We start from the raw sequence: 20,159 nt of genomic DNA on the forward strand, positions 1-20,159 counted from the left end.
AAAGTGGTGGGAGTAGGAGTTACGAAGTTTGGTTTGTATGAGCAGATCTTTGTTATAGCGGGGAGACACTTCAGACCTTCAAATACGAAAATGCGTTGCCCTCTATATTTTTATGTTATTGCTGATACTTAACGTCAAGAATGTCTGTGCAAGGAATGTTACACTGCGCATCCGAACATAAGCACTTTTACGACGTTGCCTCCAAGAGGAGAAAAAGGCCACGTAGAGGCTTTCGAAGCGCGATAGGTTTTATTGCACGAGGCGCAGATCTTTCTTCAGCCATGCTGGTCTTTCTGTCCAACATTGACATGCCAAGGACTGGACCTTCCCCTCTCCAGCATTTCCAGATTCTGGAAAGTTGGAAAGATAAACATTGTGGGATGAAGGTGTGAATTTTCTAAAGAGTTGGAAGAATTTATTGCTAGATATAGGACAATGGCCCCAAAAGGGAGCTTCATTTTCAAACGGTTCAAATGTACGAAAACTACATATTCGAGTTGGATCGGGTCGGAGCGGGCCATAAGATTGAATCGCATCTAAATTCAATAAATCCAAATCCAACCCGAAAAATAGAATGGGTCCAATTTTAGGATCTGACCCAGCTCCACGGGTCCTCTAATTCAAGTCGAGTCGGGTCGGGTCAAGTTTAAGCCGGTCGGGTCACAAGTCAACCCAACCCATTTACAGCCTTAACTAAGGATTAGGGAGGATTGATCAAGCTGTTGTTACTCTTGAATTACCTAATGATGAGGAAGGAGACGAGAACATATGGAGAGGTAAAATTTGAGTTAGTTTTCTCCTATGCAGGTCCAAAGTTGACTACACATGCAAAGGCCTAGCATTCCTTGTGTTATAAGTACTTGAAGATTGGATAAATTAAAAATAATTAAATGGAACCTAATACCATGTTTAGTGTTTGCTTGTGTGCAAGATATCAATCTAACTCTAAAGAATTACACTTAATTATTATTAAAAGAATATTAAGATATTTAAATAAAACACAAAATCTAGATTTATGGTACTCTAAACAATCCTAAATCAACCTAGTTGGGTATTCAAATGTAGATTTTGCTAGTTGCAAAATTGATAAAGAAAGCACTAGTGGAACTTACCAATTCTTAAGAGTTAACTCAATATTCTAGTTTAGCAGGAAATAAAATTCGATAGCTTTGTCTATAGCAAAGGCTGAATACATAGCAATCGAAACTTGTTGCACTCAAATATTGTGGATTAAGCAACATCTTGAAGACTATGGTACAAAACTTGACAAAATATCCATAAGATGTGATAATACAAATGCTATCAACTTAACTAAAAATTCAATACAACACTCAAAAACTAAGTACATTGAGATAAGACATCATTTCATAAGAGATCATATTCAAAATAATAACGTAATAATTGATTTTATTTGTTTTGAGAAGCAACTAGCTAATATTTTTATAAAACCTTTTAGTAAAGACAAGTTTTGTTTAATTAGAGGTGGATTTGGAGTTTTACAATCTTTTCTACTAAAATCTATATGATTAAACTCCTTATTATTGTATTCAATCAATTAAATTTCAGTTTTCATTCTAATAAAAATATTGAATTACTTTTCTTTGTGAGCTAACTCTGAATATGAGGAGTCGACTCTAGATTATAAGAAGCTAATCCCTTGGCGTAAGGAGGAGCTTTTAGTTGACTCAAGAGTTAATTCAAAGTTCTGCTAGCGGTGGAGGAGTCAACTCTCAAAATTGAGGGGACGACCTCACCACTCAGGAGCTGACTCAAAAGTAAGTTCGAGCCAACCCCTATGTCAGAAGATGGATATCATATCCGAATGATCCCAATTCTCGTTCATTTTGTCTACTCCCTCCTATTCGAAACTCTCTCCTACCCTCTTCTCCTCCAAAATCAGTTCATCCTCGACTTAAAATTCTTTCCTTTTGGGTGGATTGGTCTCTCATGGCTCCTAAGAAGTAGATTGCTCAATTGATGAAGTGGACGAAAACCCTAGTTCCATCAGAAAGAAGAACCAAAGGTCGAAGAGATAGTTCCTTCTCCTTCCCAAGCCATTCCAGGTGTGAGACCCTGGAACTGGGCCCGGTCCATTTGACCAGCCCAGTCCCAAGTTTCGGCCTCACGTGCACAGCGGGATGGAAGGATCCATCTCAAAGAAGAAGGAAGCCCTATTTTAGGGTTTTTTCATCTTCTCTTTTGAGGCCACCCAAAGAGAAGCTGCCAAACCCCAAGTCCCCTCCTTCCTTGGGGGATTCTTCTTCGTGTTACTGCCCAAGAGAGAGAGAGAGAGAGGGTTGTTGGGTCGGTCTTCTTCGGCATGGGTTCTCCTCCTCCATTTGCCGCCGGAGAGAAAGAGTGCTGTCGGATCTTCGCCGGGGCTGAGGTAAGGGTTCCTAACCTTCACCTCTTTGTTATACCATTTGAAGAAAAAGAAAGAAAGAAAGAAAGAAAAAAGAAAAGAGGGAAGACGGAGAAGGCCGACTGCCGCGGGCTCTTCTTCTTCTCCCGTGCGCATGCCTCCTCCACGGGAAGAAGGAGAGGGCTGGCCACCGTGGGCACCGCCGGCCTCGACTTGGCCTCTTCCGAGCTCGCCGACCTCCCTTTGCAGGAGAAGAAAGAAGAAGAAAGAAAATGGGGGAAGAGAAGAAGTCGGGAGAAGATTCTGGAAAAGAAGAGAAGAAAAAAAAAGAAAAAGAAAAGGAAAGAAAAGGAAAGAAAAGAAAGAAAATAAAAATAAAAATAATAATAATAATAATAATAAAAGGAGGAGGGTGGTTTACGGGTATGAACCTGAATTCGGGGTGCTGGACACTTCTGCAGGGTCGGCCGTGGGAGGATGTTAAAATTTAAGTTTTATATATATTATGATGATTTTTTTTAAAAAAATATGATTTTTGGATATTAGGTTCTGCAAGGAATTTGTGAGATTAATTGGATTTGTTGTGAATCGCGTTCGATGTAAGTAATGAACTGCTTTTTCTAGACTCTTCATTTATATAATATTATTTTTGCATTGAATAAATTGTTGATGAATTTATATGTGATTTATGAATTTTACGAGATGATGATTTGAATGAAAAATGGATATGTGAATTAGAATAATATTTTTTGGACTATTGTCATATTTACTGTTCTTGCATCGTATATGCATATTTAGATCGGATTATGATATATCTATTATGTTACCAAAAAATTTTTGATATGCATCAGATTTAGAACTTCAGCCTGACTATGTTATGGACCCTGCCAATTGGGGGTTATGCATTGGCAATTCTGGCCCCACCGCAGGGTATATGTGTGGTATTCTGGCCCACACCGCAGGGTATAAAAGCGGTATTCTGGCCCACACCGCAGGATATAAGTGTGGTATTCTGGCCCACTCCGTAGGATATAAGTGCGGTATTCTGACCCACTCCGCAGGGTATAAGTGCGGTTCTGTTTCTGGCCTGCCATAGGGTATAAGTGTGGTCGTAGTTAAAGGCTGTTGAGTTGAATGTGATTTGTTTCAAATTGGATTTATGATTATGTATATGGATATTTGAAAGATACGAATTTCAATGGATTTGTGTTTGAAAAGAAAAATTAATTATGTCATTATGCTGATTCGTCGTAATTTGTATTTATATTTTATGTTATTATATGAATTGCCTAGTTAAGTTATTTATTATTTACTGGGCTGTCTAGCTCATTATATGATTTCTTACTATTTTTACAGATCCGAAGAACTAGAACGATCAGGGTTTTACATAATGAGAGAGCGACTAGAAGAACTGAGGCACAAGTTATCTTAGATTATGATTTATTTAAATGGATGTTTTATCTTAGACTATTGTTAGACATTGTAAGGTTTTGTTATTTAAAGAACCAAGTTTTACATGCTAGTAGTTTATTGTTCCGTTGCGTATTTTAGAACTGTGAGACTTTATAATTTGTGTCAGTCAATGAAATAAGATTGCATTTATTTTAGTTGAATTATTTTGGTTACATATTTGAGATATTTGGTTAAGATGCCTTGTATGCACGTGGGGAGAGTTTCCTATGGGTGTGCGGCGGTTGGTGTTAGACGTATGCCCTAGAAGCCAATCTGGCTGACACATTATTAATTCTGAAACATAATTTTGTACTTGACTTTATTATTATTGAATAATAAATGGGCATATTTTTCATTCATATTGTTTATGTGTCTATGAATCGTCCAAGAAATTAATAAAATGATGATACATATTCTCAAGAGTTGAGAATTTGAGCCATGTATCATTGGTGATTAATTTCTAAATGATCCTGATCAACCGATCATCACGAGGACGGTGATCAATCCGATGAGATCAGTGCATAGATCGCTTTCCTTATGGAAGGACGAGACTCGAGTCTACAGTGTGGAGACTGTGGAGTGATTGATTATAACACCTATTTGATTTTGATAAGCTCAAAGCATTTGAGTATATCTTATGTTATACTAATGAATTCAATCTGGTGTTTCAGTCAAATATTTGTGATTTTATGTTTAAGTGTCTCTAGCTTTGGTTCAATACACTTTGGCTAAGTATGGAAATCAACTTGAACCAAAGTCTGAATCTTGAGTCGACTCCGGAAAATTACGAGTCGACTCCAAGCGTATCAGAAGCACGGGCACAAGCTCGAGTCGACTCCTACACATTACGAGTCGACTCCGACTGAGAACAGACAGCCGGACAGAAAGATATATCTCAGAACCTGTCACCGAGTCGACTCCGAAAGAATTCGAGTCGACCCCGATGTTTGCCGAGTCGACTCCAGCAAAGTACGAGTCGACTCCATGGAGTAACAGACAGAAAGACAGAAAAGCCATTTTGGACTCTGAGAGCCGAGTTGACTCCCGAAGAACTCGAGTCGACTCCGACGGTTGGCAGGTCGACTCCTAAGGAAGCAAGAGTCGACTCTCAGAGAAATGCAAGGCTAAAAGTCAGAGAGCCAACTTCGTGTCTGAGAGCCGAGTCGACTCCCGCAAAGTCCGAGTCGACTCCAAGGCAGTTCAACTCCAAAGACAGAAGACCGGTACTTCGGTGTCTGAGAGCCGAGTCGACTCCCGCAAAGTCCGAGTCGACTCCGAGGCAGTTCAACTCCAAAGACAGAAGATCGGTATTTCGGTGTCTGAGAGCCGAGTCGACTCCCGCAATGTCCGAGTCGACTCCGAGACAGTTCAAGTTCAAAGACAGAAGACCTGTCTTTCCGGCTCTGAGAGCCGAGTCGACTCCAAGGAAATCCGAGTCGACTCGAGGAAGTAAAATCGAGAGGATGATTTTGGAATCCTGAAGATCGAGTCGTCTCCAGAAGAGAAAGTCATCTCCGGACAATTGGCGAGTCGACTCCAGGTTCAGCCGAGTCGACTCCAGAATGGGACGGCACTTTATTTCGAATTTTGAATAGTGGCCGAGTCGTCTCCAGTAAAGCATGAGTCGACTCCAGATCGAGCGAGTCGACTCCGATCCCAACGGACATTTTGTCAGGAGTTGCAGTGTGTGCAGAACGGCCATCAAGGTGTATCTAATGGCTATTTTTCGTTGGGAATGGCTTAAATAGCCTGAGTGAACAGTAATAGAGTAAGAAAGAGAGACTCCATACAAAGCAAAAGGGATTTCCACCAACCAAAGGCTCTCTAGAGTAATTACAAGAAAAAGAAGGAAGAAGTGCATTGAAGTCAACTCTCCAACCGTCTTCCTCACATTCAAGGCTCACCTCCTGACAGCAAATCAACATCACATTCAAGAGGAGTCAAAAAGTTTGAAAAGCCTCTTTCTCAACCTCCAAAATCTGTTTGAGGGCTTCTAACTCTTCTTTGCTTATATTGTTTAAATACGCTTTTTGAGAAGCTTCCTTTTGTTCTTGTTTCAAACTATTTGTTTCTTACTTGATTCAATCAGGGGATTGAATCAAGGGTGTCAAGGTTTGTTGGTGAGCCGAGGTTAAAACCAACGGTGTAAGGGTTTGATTGTGATCCCGGAAAAACAATCGGGTGGTTCTAGTCGGTGAGCCTGTGAAAACCGACCGAGTTCGTCGTGATCTCATAAAACAACAAGTTGGGTTGTGAACTTGTAAAACAACCGGCTGTAATCCGAGGGATTATAGTGAACTCCCAAGTGAGGCTTAGGAAGTGGACGTAGGAGAAAGGGTTAGCTCCGAACCACTATAAAATCGCTTGAGTTTGTGATTGTTTCATTATCTCTTCCTTTCCCTTCATCCACTGCATATAGCAACTAATTAAACCACTTGCAATAAGTTTTAATTAGTTACTCACAAAGTTTTTAATTGCAATAATTACTTTAAAACCCAATTCACCCCCCCTCTTGGGTTGTCTTTTTGGGCAACAAGTGGTATCAGAGCCGGAACTCTTCTACCAAAAGAGTAAAAGATCAAAATGACAACCCCATTTGGATCTTCTCATATTGAGGGCCAGTCCACCCATAGACCTCCATTCTTCAATGGAACCGACTACTCATATTGGAAGGCTAGGATGAGAATATTTATCCAAGCACAAGACTATGAGATGTGGACCACCATACTTAATGGACCATACATCCCATCAATTTTTGTAGAGGGTGTTACTATACCCAAACTTGAAAAGGATTGGGATGATAATGATATAAGGAAGGCACAACTAAATGCCAAAGCAATGAATGTGCTTTATTGTGCTTTAGACCGAAATGAATTCAATAGAGTCTTGACTTGCAATTCTGCAAAAGAGATATGGGATAGACTTGAAGTGACCCACGAGGGCACAAATCAAGTAAAAGAATTCAAAATAAATATACTAGTTCATAAGTATGAATTATTTAAGATGGATTCCAATGAAACTATCACTTGCATGTTTACTAGATTTACTGACATTGTCAATGGCCTAAAAAGCCTTGGCAAAAATTATACTAACAGTGACCTTATCAGGAAAGTTCTTCGATGTTTGCCAAGGTCATGGGAGGCCAAGGTTACGGCAATCCAAGAAGCCAAGGACTTGAACAAGCTTCCACTTGAGGAGCTTCTTGGATCCCTAATGACGCACGAGCTCACAATGAAACAACACAGCGAAGAAGAATCCTCTCATAAGAAAAAGGTAATAGCTCTCAAATCTACTTCTTCTAACAAGGATTTATCTTGCAGTAGCAGCAATGAAGAAGAAGATCATGAGGGAGATGATGATGAGGCTCTTCTCGTGCGTAAGTTCAGAAAATTCATCAACCGAAAGAAGTCCTTTCATCAGAGGAGAGGTCCCTCAAGTTCCTATTACAATGATAAAGGTAAGAAAAGGGAAAATGAGGGAATCGGATGCTATGAATGTAAGAAGCCGGGACATTTCAGAGCGGACTGTCCTTTGCTCAAGAAGGCCAGCAAGTACAAGAAAAAGAAAGTCCTCGTCTCCACCCTATCGGATTCCGATTCATCATCATCATCATCGGATGAGGAACAAGAGGATAAGGCCAACCTCTGTTTTATGGCAAACGAAAATGAGGTAACATCTGAAACGCATTTAGATTTTACCTTTGATGAATTGTATGATGCGTTTAATGAATTAATGGATGAATATAAAACAATAAATCTTAAAAATAAAGAGCTAAAACTAACCAATCAATCTCACCTCCATAAATACGATAAATTAGTTAAGGATAAGGATTTTATCATTAAAGAAAATTTAGAACTTAAAACAAGCAAGCAAATGTTAATTCAAAAAACGAATACCTTAATTAAAGATAACGAAAAACTAACCAAAGAAATTTCTGAACTTAAAAAGGATAAACAAACTATTAGAGATAATTTCACAAAAGACTTAAACGCACTAAAAACAGAAAAACAAAAGTTGGCACAAGAACTTGAAAAATACAAACCTTTTGTAGAAAAGTTTACATATAGTTCTGAAAAATTAGAAATGATACTTAATAGTCAACGAGCTGTATTCAATAGAGCTGGTTTAGGGTATAAACCTAAAAATAAGCAAAAGCTCCTTAGTAATTTCTTTGTAAAAGCAGGAGAAAGCAAAATTAAGAATATAACCTGTTTTTGCTGTGGAAAAATAGGATATAAAGCTAATGTGTGTGATCATAGAAAAGGAAAAGCTAAAAGAAAAATTAAAAAGGTTTGGGTTCCAAAAGGAACCAACATTACTAACCATGAAGGACCTAAGAAAACTTGGATACCTAAAATTGTATGATTTCCTTGTGTAGGAGTGTCTTGCAGGCAAGGTCGACAAAAACTGTTGGTACTTGGATAGTGGCTGCTCAAGACACATGACGGGTGACAAAGACCAATTCTTCACCCTTGAGCATAAAAAGGGAAGTGCAGTGACATTTGGAGACAATAACCAAGGTCACATCGTTGGTATAGGTAAAGTACAAATCACCTCCTCAACCTTTGTTGATAATGTACGATTAGTAGATGGTCTCAAACATAACTTACTTAGCATAAGTCAATTATATGATAAGGATTTTGATGTTCTGTTTAAACCATCCTTATGCATCATAACCAACTCAATTGATAATAGCTTAGTATTCAAAGGAATAAGACGTGAAAATGTCTATGTAGTAGATCTAGATGATCTTGCTAAAAACAGTCCTTGCTTAATTGCTAGTGATACTAAGGTTAATGATGCAAGTTGGTTATGGCACCGTAAATTAGGACATGCAAGTATGGATACAATATCTAAGTTAGTTAAAAGAGATTCTGTAATAGGTTTGCCAAAACTAAAATTTGAGAAAAATAAAATCTGTGAAGCTTGTCAATATGGCAAACAATCAAGGAACTCCTTTAAATCCATAAATTGTGTCTCTACCTCTAGACCTCTTGAACTACTACACATGGATCTATTTGGACCAACTACCACAAGTCTAGGTGGAAACAAATATGGTCTTGTTATTGTAGATGATTTTTCTAGATATACTTGGGTCATGTTCTTAGCTCATAAAGATCAAGCGTTTTCTGTATTTAAGAAATTTCATGAGGAAGTAACTAATGCGAGAGATGCTTCAATCATAGCTATTAGAAGTGACCATGGAACGGAATTTGAAAATCATCTATTTGATGAATTTTGTAGTAAAAATAGGATAACTCATAATTTCTCTGCACCTAGGACACCACAACAAAATGGAGTCGTAGAAAGAAAGAATAGAACCCTAGAGGAAATGGCCAGAACCATGTTATGTGAAAGTAACCTCCCTAAGTATTTTTGGGGAGAAGCCATTAATACATCATGTCATATCGTAAATAGAGTTCTATTGAGACCCATTATAAAGAAAACACCTTATGAACTTTGGAAAAATAGAAAGCCCAAAGTAAACTATTTTCATGTTTTTGGATGTAGGTGTTTCATTCATAATAATGGCAAGGATAACTTAGGTAAATTTGATTCTAAATCTGATGAAGGTATCTTTTTGGGATATTCTACATCAAGTAAAGCATATAGAGTATTTAACAAAAGAAATCTTGTTATTGAAGAGTCTATACATGTTGTTTTTGATGATACTAATGATATCTCTTCTAGCAAGAGAGATGTTCCTGATGATGATGCAGAAATTCTTGAAGAAAAGATTGATGAGATGACATTACAAGAAGATGAACAAAAACTAATTGGAAATGCATCATCAAGCCAAGAGGCAATTGTGGATCATGGGCTGACTAAGGCTTGGAGGTATGCTCATGGGCATCCTAAGGAATTAATTTTAGATGATCCATCTCAACCTGTTAGGACTAGAGCATCTCTTAGAAACTTAAATAATCATCTAGCATTTGTCTCACACTTTGAACCTAAACACATAGAAGAAGCTGAAAAGGATGTAAATTGGATAAATGCAATGCAAGAAGAACTAAACTAATTTACTAGAAACAAGGTATGGAACCTAGTTGAACGACCCTCTGAATATTCAATAATAGGAACCAAATGGATATATAAAAATAAACTTGACGAAAATGGAATCGTGATTAGAAACAAGGCTAGACTAGTAGCAAAGGGGTATAATCAAGAAGAAGATATAGACTTTGATGAAACTTTTGCTCCTGTAGCTAGACTTGAGGCAATTAGATTGTTACTAGCATTTGCATGCTCTAAAGATTTCAAATTATTTCAAATGGATGTAAAAAGTGCCTTTTTGAATGGGTATATTAATGAGGAGGTGTATGTAGAACAACCTCTTGGTTTTGAAAATCATCAATACCCCAATCATGTGTATAAATTAAACAAAGCACTTTATGGTTTGAAACAAGCACCTAGAGCATGGTATGAAAGACTTAGCAAATTTCTGTTAGATCATGAATTCTCTAGAGGGAACGTTGATACAACATTATTTTTGAAAAGGAAAAACAAAGATATGTTAGTAGTTCAGATTTATGTAGATGATATTATCTTCGGTGCTACTAACAATCGCCTCTGCGAAGAATTTGCTGACCTAATGCAGAGTGAATTTAAAATGAGCATGATGGGAGAGCTGAACTATTTCCTCGGGCTCCAAATCAAACAATCTGAAGAAGGGATCTTCATCAATCAAGCCAAATACATCAAGGAGATGCTTAAGAAGTTTGATATGGAAGGAAACAAGTCAATCAGCACACCCATGAGTTCATCATGCAAACTAGACCAAGATAAATCAGGTAAATCAGTAGATCAAAAGATATATAGAGGTATGATAGGATCTTTATTATATCTCACTGCAGGTAGACCTGATATCATGTTTAGTGTATGCATGTGTGCTAGATATCAATCTAATCCTAAGGAATCACATTTAATTGCAGTCAAGAGAATCTTTAAATACCTAATAGAAACGAAAAATATAGATTTATGGTACTCTAAAGAATCTAGCATAAACTTAATAGGGTATACAGATTCAGATTTTGCTGGTTGTAAACTTGATAGAAAAAGCACCAGCGGGTCATGTCAATTCTTAGGAGAAAATTTAATCTCTTGGTTTAGCAAGAAATAAAACTCGGTTGCATTATCTACGGCGGAAGCCGAATATGTTGCTGCCGGGAGTTGTTGTGCTCAAATCTTGTGGATTAAACAACAACTTGAAGATTATGGCATTAAACAAGATAAAATTCCCATTAACTGTGATAATACAAGTGCCATTAATCTAACTAAAAATCCAATTCAGCACTCAAGAACTAAACATATTGAGATAAGACATCACTTCATAAGAGATCATGTACTGAATGATGATGTGACACTTCAATTTGTGTGTACTGATGATCAACTTGCTGATATCTTCACAAAACCCCTGAGTGAGGATCGCTTTTGTATACTTAGAAGAGGGTTAGGAGTGATTGATCCATTCTCGTGATACTCTCCTCTAGTTCATAGATTTTGAGGATTAGTCTATGGTAAACATAGGATTTCTTATCTATGATCATCAATTCAGCTCCTAAATCTTGGATAAGTCTATAACTATCTCTTGTGGCACGAAAATAACATGATTTTTGGGTGTGTGCCAGAGTTCGAGTCAACTCGGATACATTTTAGAGTCGGCTCATGGGGGAGTCGACTCGCGCATATTTCGGAGTCGACTCGAGGTCGATGGCATCATGGGGGAGTCGACTCGCGCATATTTCGGAGTCGACTCGAGGTCGATGGCATCATAGGGGAGTCGACTCGCGACTTACTAGAGTCGACTCGAGGTCGGAAATCCGATGTTTTAACCCTAATCGAAACGTTCAATCGATACTTCTATTCACAGCCGACACCGTTCCAAAACCCTAGAGCCGTCTCCGACCTCGTCTCCGACCCATTCTAGGTCTTCTCCATCGAGTTTTCCTCCATTTCTCCTAGTTCTTCTCCCATGTCTAGGTCAAAAATGCCTAGGAAAGCAGTTGTACCGAGCCGGAAGAGACCCATCTCTGCGAGCGGGGCTGAGCGACGGTCAAAGGCTCGGAATGAACCCGTGAGGCCACCACCTCTGGTTTCTTGCCCGCCTAGGCCGGTTCCCTCGTGTCCGTGCGCCGGGAAGGCGGTCTCCACCGGGAGGAAAGTCGACTTTGACTTCCTCTCCCGGGAAGGCTTCACCCTAGGGCATCATCTTAGGGCACAAGGGCTAGAGTTTTTCTATTCCTTAGACCTTCCAACTTACCCGGGGTTAGTTAGGAAGTTTTATGGGACTGTAGCCCGGGGTAGTGGTGGTATCTAGGGAACCGTAGCTGGTGTCCTTATATTCATCTCGGAGGACTTCATTTCCCAAGTCCTCCATCTTTCCCAAGAAGGGATCTCTCCCACTCACCCTCTAGATAGGACTGAGGCCATTATAGCAGTCTTAGGGAGTCCTCCACAGTCCCCCATAGAGGAGGTGTTCGCAAATCAGCTGTCGGCTGAAATGCGGCTTCTCCTTAGTGTCATTTCTAGGACTCTCTTCCCAAAGACTGGGAGGTTTGACTTTATCTCAGAGAGGGACCTAGCCCTGATGTACCATATACTCCAGGACACTCCTATCAACTTCCCCAAACTTATCTACAAGTACCTCTGTGAGCCTCTAGATAAACCTAGGCTCAGTCTTCCCTATGGCATGCTGTTCACCTTGATATTTAGGGAGTTAGAGGTCCCCATTCCTGAGGGGGAACCCTCTCGCTCACTGCGTCACACAGATCGCATGGGTGAGGGGACTCTTCATAGGATGGAATTTCATAGAGTAGAGGGAGTCTGGGTACGGAGACCTTCCACTTCATCTGACCCTACCACTCATCACTCTCCTGCCTCTGATCATGACCAGGACCACCATACAGATCTACCCACCCATCCTTCTACCTCTGGTCCTGCACATACGAAGCCCTCCACCTCCACTGCCCCATCTACTCAGCAGCAGCCACTGGAGGTCCGCATATCTTCTGAGCAGCTCCGAGAGTTGCGGCAGGAGATAGTGAGGGATCTGCGAGATGATCTGCTGAGGGAGCTCCGAGGTCCTCAGAGTACTCCCTCCACCGAGTTAGTACCCTCCTTAGCAGCCGTGACAGAGATGGTTGCAAATCTGAAGGAGGAGATCTTCAACATTCGAAGCCTAGTTCAAGGTCAATACTGGAACATAAGTGACGTCAAGGACGACACAAGGGAGATGCGAGATAGCATCAAACATGAACTAGGCAACCAGAGTCAGGGTGCTGAGAGACTAGCCAATGCACTGATCTTCAAACTCGACACCCTCCAAGAAAGTGTGAACAACATATCGAGGATTCAGTCTAGAGCCACCTCAGAGATTCTTGAACAACTGGGAAACATCAATGAGGGGTTAAGCATGGTCATCAAACACACTAGACTGAGCAAGGGCTAGAGTTGTATGTTCTTTTTTACTTTATGTTGTACAGTCCCTTGAGGACTCACTTGATATGTAATCACACTTGTACTCAATTTTGGATAAATACAATGAGTAGAAATTCTTTGCAAAAATTGTGCATTCTTGAGTTCTTGTATTTTACTGTGCTTTCTGCCTTTTTGCTATGATGACAAAAAGAGGAAGAAAATATATTGAATTGAAATGTAAAGGGAATCAATAAAAAGAAAACTTTTAAAGCACAAAGTAATTTATTCTAAGTGGATTCGATACCTCGAGGCTCATTATCTCTCTGTTGGGGCTCCTAAAGGAGTAATCTCCAGAATCTATTCAAGGGATATTCGGAGATTAGTTGAATCATACTCAAGAACAAATTGGCAGATTTTTCCTCTAAAACCAAAAATAGAAGCTCAAAAGCTTCAACACACTGAAAGAAAATTCAAAGAATCTAAACAAAGTTGAATGCATGTATTGAGGGGGAGAATCTGAAATCTTAAGAAAGCAAAATCATTAAATATATATAAGCCAAACAATTGATTGCATGACATGAAGGCTTATATAATTCCAAATGAAAGGGGGAGCTTTAACTTCAGAATTTACTGTTTCACACGTTTCAATTTTGGATAAATTAAATGACTAGACACTTGAATTCATTTCAAAACTTTATTATAAATCTCCTTTTGGTTGAGCAATTCACTTTACAAATACTCAATGTTTTGTCATCATCAAAAAGGGGGAGATTGTGGAGTGATTGATTATAACCCTATTTGATTTTGATGAGCTCAAAGCATTTGAGTATATCTTATGTTATACTAATGAATTCAATCTAGTGTTTCAGTCAAATATTTGTGATTTTATGTTTAAGTGTCTCTAGCTTTGGTTCAATACACTTTGGCTAAGTATGGAAATCAACTTGAACCAAAGTCTGAATCTCGAGTCGACTCCGGAAGATTACGAGTCGACTCCAAGCGTATCAGAAGCACTGGCACAAGCTCGAGTCGACTCCTACACATTACGAGTCGACTCCGACTGAGAACAGACAGCCGGACAGAAAGATATATCTCAGAACCTGTCACCGAGTCGACTCCGGAAGAATTCGAGTCGACCCCGATGTTTGCCGAGTCGACTCCAGCAAAGTACGAGTCGACTCCATGGAGTAACAGATAGAAAGACAGAGAAGCCATTTTGGACTTTGAGAGCCGAGTCGACTCCCGAAGAACTCGAGTCGACTCCGACGGTTGGCAGGTCGACTCCTAAGGAAGCAAGAGTCGACTCTCAGAGAAATGCAAGGCTAAAAGTCAGAGAGCCAACTTCGTGTCTGAGAGCCGAGTCGACTCCCGCAAAGTCCGAGTCGACTCCAAGGCAGTTCAACTCCAAAGACAGAAGACCGGTACTTCGGTGTCTGAGAGCCGAGTCGACTCCCGCAAAGTCCAAGTCGACTCCGAGGCAGTTCAACTCCAAAGACAGAAGATCGGTATTTCGGTGTCTGAGAGCCGAGTCGACTCCCGCAATGTCCGAGTCGACTCCGAGACAGTTCAAGTTCAAAGATAGAAGACCTGTCTTTCCGGCTCTGAGAGCCGAGTCGACTCCAAGAAAATCCGAGTCGACTCGAGGAAGTAAAATCGAGTGGATGATTTTGGAATCCTGAAGACCGAGTCGTCTCCAGAAGGGAAAGTCATCTCCGGACAATTGGCGAGTCGACTCCAGGTTCAGCTGAGTCGACTCCAGAATGGGACGGCACTTTATTTCGAATTTTAAATAGTGGCCGAGTCGTCTCCAGTAAAGCCGGAGTCGACTCCAGCAACACTCGAGTCGACTCCTGATCGAGCGAGTCGACTCCGATTCCAACGGACATTTTGTCAGGAGTTGCAGTGTGTGCAGAACGGCCATCAAAGTATATCTAACGGCTATTTTTCATTGGGAATGGCTTAAATAGCCTGAGTGAACAGTAATAGAGTAAGAAAGAGAGACTCCATTCAAAGCAAAAGGGATTTCCACCAACCAAAGGCTCTCTAGAGTAATTACAAGAAAAAGAAGGAAGAAGTGCATTGAAGTCAACTCTCCAACCGTCTTCCTCACATTCAAGGCTCACCTCCTGACAGCAAATCAACATCACATTCAAGAGGAGTCAAAGAGTTTGAAAAGCCCCTTTCTCAACCTCCAAAATCTGTTTGAGGGCTTCTAACTCTTCTTTGCTTATATTGTTTAAATACGCTTTTTGAGAAGCTTCCTTTTGTTCTTGTTTCAAACTATTTGTTTCTTACTTGATTCATGTTAGATGTATGCCCTAGAAGCCAATCTGGCTGACACATTGTTAATTCTAGGGACATAATTTTGTACTTGACTATTTATTATTGAATAAATAAAAGGCATCTTTTCATTCATATTATTTATGTGTCTATGAATCGTCCAAGAAATTAATAAGATGATGATACATATTCTCAAGAGTTGAGAATTTGAGCCATGTATCATTGGTGATTAATTTCTAAATGCTCCTGATCAATGGATCATCACGAGGACGGTGATCGATCCGATCAGTGCACAGATCACTTTCCTTCTGGATAGACGAGACTTGAGTCCACAGTGTAGGGACACTGAAGTGATAGTACAGGTGCTTGTTAGAGAACAAGGGTACTGAGCGTGACCAAGACAAGAAGTCACTTGGATGTCTATCCACTCGTCAGTGACTTGCTTGATGTTGCAGTAGTGTGACTGGTCCTTTGACCTGCGGTGCTTCGGCTACTCACAGTGAGGTTATTGTAGTTTGACTGCACACATACATGGTCTCTAGCCATATGGGTCCATGCAGTGTAGATTGGCTGCAGTAGGTTCACTGTAGGAGTAGGATATGCACCTACAAGGAATCTATCGACCTTGACAGAAGAGGAGTGATCCTATGTGATTTGTTAGGCTGAGTTCTAAGACCTTGGCCAGGGCAGTAATATAAAGTGAAGAAAGAGTTTTCCACTATCGAACTCGAGTCGAATAAATTTTGATATATGACAGACGATGGGGTTTGACGAGTTGTCCATGACCTCCGTCCTGTAGGGATCCACGATAGTAGGACTGTATCACATGGTAACTGCATCTAGAGGTTCATCTTTCTATTCTACTGAGTAGCCACTACATGCTGCTAGGTGTCACTGGTGGATGGTGGGACTCACAGGGATTATCTCGATGATCGATAAACCCTAATGAGTTGAGTTGGAATCGTTCCAACCCATTGAAAGGAGTTTTCAATGATATAGTGATAGAGATCATAATATATCTCACTACCAGTCAGAGTAGAACCTATGGGGTCACACACACTAGAAGTATTGACCGATCCGATGGTTGAAAAGTGATTATGAATCATAAGTAATAAATTCGATTGATATTCAGTTGAAGAAGGAACAAAGGGAATTAATTAATTGGACTTGAAACAAGAGTCCTACTTCGAGTAGGATTCCTAGAGTCCTAATTGGATTAGGACTGGAAATCCTACTTGGAGTAGGACTGGAATTCCTACTTGGAATAGGATTCCTGCAATCCTAATGAGATTAGGAGTTTTGAATCAAAATTGGATTCCTACTTGGAGTAGGATTCCTAGAGTCCTAAACGGATTAGGACTTCGGATTCAAATAGAGTCCTAATTGGATTAGGACTAAAATTATATATGTCCTAATTTGGATTAGGGTTTCTTAAGTCACAATTAATTATTAATCTAATGAATCAATAAGACTCCTAATTGGATTAGGATTGAAGAGTTCAATTGAGTCAAAATTGATTTAAGTTCTAATTGGATTAGGACTTACCTAGATTGGATCCAAATTGGTTCACCCTTGGGCTAAGCCTAATTGGATTAGGGCTTGACCACATTAGGGCATTCCAATCCCTACCTAATATGGATTAGGGTTTACCATGAGGAAGGGGATAAGCCCCTCCCCTTTCCACATGGAGAAGGGAGAAGAGACGGCGCCCCCTCTTAGGAAAGACATCAAGAACTCCTAAATGTTAGGAGCTCCACATGTCTATAAAAAGGGACTTGTGGGCGGCACCTAGGGCATAGAAGAAGTCCTCTTCCTCCTTGCCGTACGCCTCCCTCTCCTCTCCTCTTGGTTCAGCCGCAAGCAAGGAAGATAAAAGCCAAAGGTGTTGGCGGCATCCTCTTCCTCCCTTCTTCCTTCCAACGCAGGGAAAAGAAAGAAGGCTGCATGGGGATTCTTCTTCTTCCTCTTCTTCATCCTTCTTCTTCCTCCTCTCAAGCACAATCAAGGGTTGATTGAAAGAGAGGAAATCAGCCATCAAAAGAAGTCTTTGCAAGGGAGCTAGCACCCCGGGAAGACAAGAGAGCTTTGATCGGATCACTGCTTCGTGTGGATACCCGTAGAGGCCGGACACTTGAACGGCTTCAAGCAAACCTTCATCCTAGACCACGAACTTCAGTTTGCGGTGATCATCTACCCGCACAAGGTGAAGATCTGATCTTCTTAAAGGTTTAAAAAGTTTTAATTCTTATCTAACTACGAACGATTCATGAAACAACGTTTATGCGATGAACGTCGATCCCGCTTATGCCGATTCCGCTGCCATCTGAATTTTTTGAAATATCAGCGGCATGGGCGGGTTCCCAACAGTGGTATCAGAGCCCTGGTTTCATAGATTAAGGTAAGAATTAATTATCTAAAGGCATATTAGATCTGAAAATTGAATGATCATGCATGCAGAAAATTTCTGCATGCAAATTTTTCAGGGGTGCTGATTTTTGCATGCTGATTTTTATGTGATAAAAAGATGATTCTAATAGCATTGTTAATGGGATTACAAAGATTAAAATCATGATTAGCATGATCAGCAACCTATGTCATGATATAATCAGTTAGTTTTCAAATCTGAAATTATAATTGTTGCATATGGTGATGATCATAGGATTCAGACCCTTTTGGTATCAAATGTAATGACCTGCGATGTGATCTGCGATGTCATTTAATTTTTTAGATGCTTGCATGTATCTTATTTGATATTTTGAGAGGCCTGCGTGCCTCCTAAAAGGAGATGTAATTTATTTTTATTTTTATTTTACATCTGGTTGTATTCCTGTGATGTGATGTACGTCAACGATCAAGTTGAAGACAAGGCATGAGATGAACAGGGGTCTAAGCGGTTGATGGCGATTGGATCAAGAGTTGATCAAGGATCGAATCAAGGAGGCTTGGAACCAATTCAAGAGTTGAAGACCAGTTGATCGATTGACGTGCATGTGCTTGTAATACGACCTAACTAGAATCCATGATCATCACCTATTTAAAGTTTAGCTTTAATTATTGCTGCGATTATAACTGCCTGCAATGTGCCGTTTGCATGTGATGTGAATGTGAATCGGGTAGATAGGTTTACATGTGATGTAGCAAACCCAATTGAGACCTAAATCAAAACCTCCTCAATCAAGTCGAGAGTGAACCGACATGAGCAAGTCATATTAGATTAATTGATCTAATTGGTGTCTAGGAAAGCATGAAAGGTGGTTACTTAATTAGGACCTTACTCTCTGAGTAAGGGGAGCCTCCCACCTGCTTACCTGGCCAATTGTTCGATTACCTCTTGTTGCGGGATTTTTACCCCGGCAACAGCCTTAGTCCCAACCGAGCCGAGCAGAAAGAGACCGCGTCCCCCACGAGGTATTGTCCGCTTTGGGCGCTTTGCGGAAAGGTTCCGTGCCTTATAATGAGGAGGGCGAAGCCTTTTCCTCACGAGGGCCCTTTTGTGGGACAAAACTGTGAGGGCAATCCCCCCGTCAGCGCTGGACGCGCGGGCCGGAAACGTCTCCCTCCGTCAGCGCTGGACGCGCGGACCGGAGCGCCCAAAGCGGACAATACCTCGTGGGGGACGCGGTCTCTTTCTGCTCGGCTCGGTTGGGACTAAGGCTGTTGCCGGGGTGAAAATTCCGCAACAGATGGCGCTAGAAGGAGGGCCAGCCTCCTCTCTCCATTGACTACCCTCCAGGACTGTGGGGGCCCGTTGGGGTAAAACCTGGCCGGAACCTTCCCGCTGGGGGGGCTATGTTGTGGGGGGGGAGGGGGCCTTGAATTTAGTCCCACATCGGCTAGAGCGGAAAGGTTCCGTGCCTTATAATGAGGAGGGCGAAGCCTTTTCCTCACGAGGGCCCTTTTGTGGGACAAAACCGTGAGGGCAATCCCCCCGTCAGCGCTGGACGCGCGGGCCGGAAACGTCTCCCTCCGTCAGCGCTGGACGCGCGGACCGGAGCGCCCAAAGCGGACAATACCTCGTGGGGGACGCGGTCTCTTTCTGCTCGGCTCGGTTGGGACTAAGGCTGTTGCCGGGGTGAAAATCCCGCAACAGATGGCGCTAGAAGGAGGGCCAGCCTCCTCTCTCCATTGACTACCCTCCAGGACTGTGGGGGCCCGTTGGGGTAAAACCTGGCCGGAACCTTCCCGCTGGGGGGGCTATGTTGTGGGGGGGGAGGGGGCCTTGAATTTAGTCCCACATCGGCTAGAGCGGAAAGGTTCCGTGCCTTATAATGAGGAGGGCGAAGCCTTTTCCTCACGAGGGCCCTTTTGTGGGACAAAACCGTGAGGGCAATCCCCCCGTCAGCGCTGGACGCGCGGGCCGGAAACGTCTCCCTCCGTCAGCGCTGGACGCGCGGACCGGAGCGCCCAAAGCGGACAATACCTCGTGGGGGACGCGGTCTCTTTCTGCTCGGCTCGGTTGGGACTAAGGCTGTTGCCGGGGTGAAAATCCCGCAACACCTCTTATGAAGAGCTCAAGTTGCAAACACTGAGACCTGATTAACCAATATTAAGTCAATAGGTCTTCCACTGTAGTAGAGCTGCTAAGGTCTTTCCGATGTTGATTTGTCTCGGCTGGACACAGTGGTCAAGTTGCATCGGGGGGCTG

The sequence above is a fragment of the Phoenix dactylifera genome, unplaced genomic scaffold (assembly GCF_009389715.1).
Source record: "Phoenix dactylifera cultivar Barhee BC4 unplaced genomic scaffold, palm_55x_up_171113_PBpolish2nd_filt_p 000855F, whole genome shotgun sequence".
In the NCBI taxonomy this organism is placed as follows: domain Eukaryota; kingdom Viridiplantae; phylum Streptophyta; class Magnoliopsida; order Arecales; family Arecaceae; genus Phoenix; species Phoenix dactylifera.